This window comes from Lissotriton helveticus (assembly GCF_964261635.1).
Source record: "Lissotriton helveticus chromosome 1_1 unlocalized genomic scaffold, aLisHel1.1 SUPER_1_unloc_13, whole genome shotgun sequence".
Classification (NCBI taxonomy): domain Eukaryota; kingdom Metazoa; phylum Chordata; class Amphibia; order Caudata; family Salamandridae; genus Lissotriton; species Lissotriton helveticus.
The window spans coordinates 1,683,315-1,688,678 of record NW_027611652.1 but is presented as its reverse complement, the minus strand read 5'-3'; positions in this window follow the sequence as shown (position 1 = coordinate 1,688,678).

Sequence of the window (5,364 nt, the reverse complement as noted above, 5' to 3'; positions counted from 1 at the left end):
GCAACCCCTCAGATGATGACGGAAGAAGCGAAGTGCCCTCTCCACGGCAGATAGTTCCCGCCAATTGGACGACCTGCGCGACTTTGACGGGAGCCTACGGGCCTGCACCGTCCAATGATCCAAAGTAGCACCCAGCCGTACGCGCTGTCATCCGTGGTCAAAACCAGAGGGGGAGGCAGATGGATACACATCCCCTTGGAAAGGTGGGAAGAATCCAGCCACCATTGGAGAGTAGCTACAATGTCCAGAGATACAGGCACAGGAACAGCATAGTCCAAGACAGGAAAGGGGACCCTCCGCTGAACATGCCACAGCAGAGGACGCAGATGAACCCTGGCCCAGGGGATGGTGAAGACAGATGCAGCCATGTGACCCTGAACCTCCAGACACTGTAGGAGGGGAGCCGCAGCTTGGGACAACAACTTCCTCAACAATGACTGGAGACGGAGAATCCGGGAGTCCGGCAGAAACACCTTTCCCAGCACTGAGTCGAACACGGCCCGATGAAGGATCTCCGGGTGGCAGGCACAAGTTGACACTTCGGCAAGTTTATCAAGAGCCCATGATCCCTGAGCGGAGACATGGTCAAGAGAAGGTGGCGAAACATGATTTCCAGAGATGGGGCCTGGACCATCCAGTCGTCCAGATAGGGGAACACGGTCACCCCCAGGAGATGGAGATGCGCCACCAAGGGAGCCACCACCTTGGTGAACACCCGGGGGGCGTACCGTAGACCAAAAGGAAGGACGCAGAATTATCAGTGCTTACCTCCCAGGCAGAAGCGCAGGAATCACTGATACCCCACAGCCATGGGACCGTGAAGATAAGCGTCCTGGAGATCAAGAGTGGAGAACACCCACCCGGACTGGATCAGTTGAATCCCCTTCTGGAGAGTCTCCATCTTGAATGGGATCTTCTTCACAAACAAGTTCAGACCCCGAAGGTTGATTACCACCCGGAAACCCCCCGTGATCTTCGGAACCACAAAGATGATGGAGTAGACACCTATCCCCAGTTCCCTCCGCGGAACAGAGACAATCGCATGTTTGCTGATAAAAAGACGAATACCCTCCAGCAAGGCCAGACGGCGGGCGGCGTCCCGAGGCGTCGGAGTCACCACCACCCCGGAGTGGGGGAGGGGAGACAGGAACTCGATCTGGTAACCCCGAGACAAAACATCCAGCACCCATTTGTCGGAGGTCGTCAATCGCCAAGCAGGAAGAAACAGGCGTCGCCTCCCACCAACACATGTGGACCATCAGCGAGACCGACCTCCCGGACGGCATACTCAGGAACGTTGCGGACCAGACCCAGCACCCCACGGGATTTTTTCTGGAACTTGCACAGAAAGGACCGGCCAGCACCAGGCTGACTCCTGAAGGAGGACTGCGGAATCCTGGAAGGCTGGCGGAAGGACCTGGCACTGGAGAAGGAGGAACCCCCACGGGACAGAAGCTGATGAAAGGATAAAGAATGCTTGCGCTCCTTAAAGACCTTATGCAGCTTATCCTCAAGAGAGTCACCAAACAGACGGGCACGAGTGAAAGGCAACCGTAAAACCATGGAACGTTGGGCTGCGTCCGTCTTCCAATCCCTTAGCAACAGGGTCCGACGAGCAGCAATAGAGGAACCACAGGACATAGCAGAAGCCCTCACTGAATCAAGGCGATGTCCGATAAGAATTCAGCTTGACGCTCCATGGACTCCAGCAAGTCCGGACAGCTGCCCACCTCCTGCATCGTGGAAAACAGGGTCTTGAAATCAGACAACAAAGACTGAGCAACATAGGCCCCATAAATCTCGGATCGAATAGCAAGGTGAGAGCCAGCATATGACTTCTTCAAAGCCGAATCGATCTTTTTATCCACACCGTCCTGCAGGATGTTATCATCCGCCATGGAAGGACGCCCAAGAAGACTAGCCGCAACGGAATGCACCGGGACAGAATCAGGCAAGGAGTCCGCCATATCCTGCAAAGGATAAAGCTTGGACATAAACCTGGGCATGGTGATGTGATCCGGGTCCTTCCATTCCTTCAGCAGAACATCCATCACAAAAGGGTGCACCGGCAGAGAAGAGGCAACAGGCTTCTGAAACTGCGGCAAGACCGGATCCTGAGAGGTGCTGGGAGTAGAAGCATCAGGATACCCCATATTCACCCGAACTTGGCAAAAGATATCAGGGAAGAGATCCCTGGAAAAGTATTTGCCCTGAAGCTCAGCAGCAGCGAGAGAAGACCCATCAGAATCATTAGAGGAGGAAATGTCCGAGTAAAGGTAAGTAGCACGAGAATCACCTCCAACAGCCTTCTTGCTTGCCTTCATATCAGACAATGTCTCCAGGATAAGGCGTTTAATCTGATCATCATCTACCCTGGCATGTTTCACAGGCGTAGCCGAGTCCCCACTGGCCTAAGGAGAAGAGGAAGGCACAGGAGAAGAATGCTTCCTCTTGCGATGATGCTTGCCCATAATGCACAAAAAACAGCAGCAGCAGTAGAGCAGGAAATACAACAAGAAACACCACAAAAAACTCCCGCCCAATATATACAGAGGGAGCAAACAAACCAATCAGCCACCATGGATGAAAGCAATCCGAATAGTTCGAATCAAATCCAAAACGACCAATCCCAACACCGGAAAAAACTCCCAGGGAAGGCCAGGTCCGAAAACCGCAACCGGAACGAACCCGGTAAACTTGCGGAGACAAACGAAGCCGCCGGCCAATCACAATGGAGGCCGTAGTGAACTGCAGGAAACCAACGGGAGAGGAAGGGGCGTCACCCAGAGGAAACCCGCGGCCACGGAAACAGCAAGCGCGGGCCGCCAAGGCACAATCTGCAGCAGTAAGAGTGCCCATCGTGACGACAGGCACACCGGAGCCCACCCAGGCGCCCGTAGGAAAGGCATGTGAGGAACGCCGCAGATGGAACAAAAAAGGAGGAGGAAACTGATCCAAAGTGCGCCCAAGACACGGCCAAGCGCTATGACAGCAACCACCTACCTGCAGCAGGACAGGCATATTCACCCGCGAGTCCCCGAAGCATCGGCCTCCAGATGAAACGTAGGACCTCCTCGCATCATGAAACCGGGTAGCAGAAACAGGAAGACCCGTGGTGCCACAGAACACAGGTCTCCTGAGCCCAGGAAGAGGCAGAGAAGCCCAGCAGCACAACTCTATTGCATCTCACGACGGTCCACGGGAGCCCCCAGAGCCCAGCAGAGGAGGAAGCCACAGGACAAGCGAAGCAGGTAAGTGCCCGGCACTCACCCAAGCGTCTCCCATCAAGTAAAACCACCGACAGGAAACAAAACAGGATGTGCTTCTAGTGGTGGAGCCTAAAAGCGTTTCCTGTTTTGTTTCCTGTCTCATGAGTGATGACTGGGTCGAGGACGAGGGACGTAGAGGTAATTCCTACTGTAAAGCTCTCCTGATTTCAGCAAGTGAGTCCTCCCTAAGTAGACTTCAGACAGTCCAAAACCTCGCACTCGCCTGGTCTCAAACTCCCTTACCAGAACAGCTTCTCTCTGTCTATTACAATGTTTGCACTGACTTCCAATACGCACGCTGGTCAGATTTAAGATATGCTGCATTGTGCACAGAGCACTAAACGGTAAAGGTCCTGGCTATCTAGCAGAAAAGCGTATCAGTCACCTAGATCTCTACGCTCATGAGTCAAATCCTTGCTCCTTGTCCAGCGTTTCAAAAAATCCCGCTTAGGTGGAAAAGCATTTTTCCACTTGGCCCTCTATTATTGGAATCAGCTCCCTATTCTTCTCCAGAAATGACCAGATCTTTTGGGGGTGATTCGGGCACTTTATAAGCCAATAAAAATGAAATAAATGTGAGAACACGCAGGGTTGAGTATATCGGTTTTGCTTGCTGCTCGCAGTGGTGTAACGAAACTTGAGGGGGGCCCCCCTGCAAGGTACACATAGGGCCCCGCTCTGGACTCAACCAGGAGCTCTCATGCCAAAGTACTGTGCTGTGGGGGACCCCTGGAGCTCAGGCTCGCCCACACCGAAGGGTCTGGGGGGCGTTTGTTACCCCTGCTGCTTCTTCTTGTAACATCCAATTCTGTGCTATTGGTCTGTTCCAGGGCGCTGCTTGAAGATATCACCCTATTAGCTGCTTGATGTCTGTCTTTATAAGGTACATGCAGAAAAATATTACATGCAAAATTACACTCTATGATCTCTTCAAAATGTGTGCTCTGAAGTCACGTTGTGATGTTGCAAATATTCCAAACACTGTCCCCCTCATACTCTTCATACTTTAGAAAGACAACCCACAGTGTACTAGTGATCATTGTTTTAGCGTATGCATTTCAAATCAGCTGAGCACATTTCACTTTCTGACAAAATCAATGTGTTGTCTTATATAGTGACCGAGCACATTTAATTGCCACTGAGCAGAAGCTTATAACCGTTGCTCGCTAGTAGTACTCAGTTGACTTCCCTAGGTGAAAATGAACAATTTGGATCTTGGAACATGTGACTGAATCACGTTGTAACAAGATGTATTACATCATGAGTATTCAAATGTAAAAAATGTGTATGGGATACAGGGTAGCATAAAAACCTGCCTATATCTCTTCGAATCTAGGAGCAGATTCAGTTGAACCTATAAGGTGTTGTTATTAAAATGTTACAGATCACAATGACCAGTCACACTCCATTAAATGCTGTGGCTCTGTCACTATTGTTGCAAATATCTTAAGCTAGCTAGCGTCTTCATCTAAGTCTTACAGAAAGGTGAACACACTTAGATGGACCATCGTCTACACCACACTCTATTGATAGGAAACCTGTGGTGAAGCATCCAGTGCTTTGACTATTAAAAAATAAATTAGGATAAGTAGACCTCCTTTACCAAAATATCAAATGTTATAATGTGGTAACGTAGTCTTTATTGTGTTAAATGCCTGGCCTGACTATCCCGATCTCTCTCTGATGGGTCTATTGAGTTTAATTGACCATGATTTTGCGTTTCAGACAGCCATAATATGGATGTTTTGGCTAGGCAGTGTTCTCTTGGAATTCTGTTCTCAATTTCCAGCTGTACAAAACATTTTTAACACCAGTGGATTAACCTGCCTTTCTGGAGCAACCAAATCTCTGTGTAGCTTGATGTCTCAAAGAATAGGAAGCTTGAACATCTGGTCTCTGAATGCTTGATTCTCAAATCCATCTTTACTTTAGGAAACGTCATTGTCCTGTATCCTCTGCTACTCTTTCCAGATGGGTTACGTGGTCCATGAAACAATCTGGAATTGATAGAACCTGTTTTATGGGGTCATTCCTCCTGGGGTGCCATGGCTTCCTAAACGTGCGCAATAACAGAACATTCTTCTTTTTATTCTGT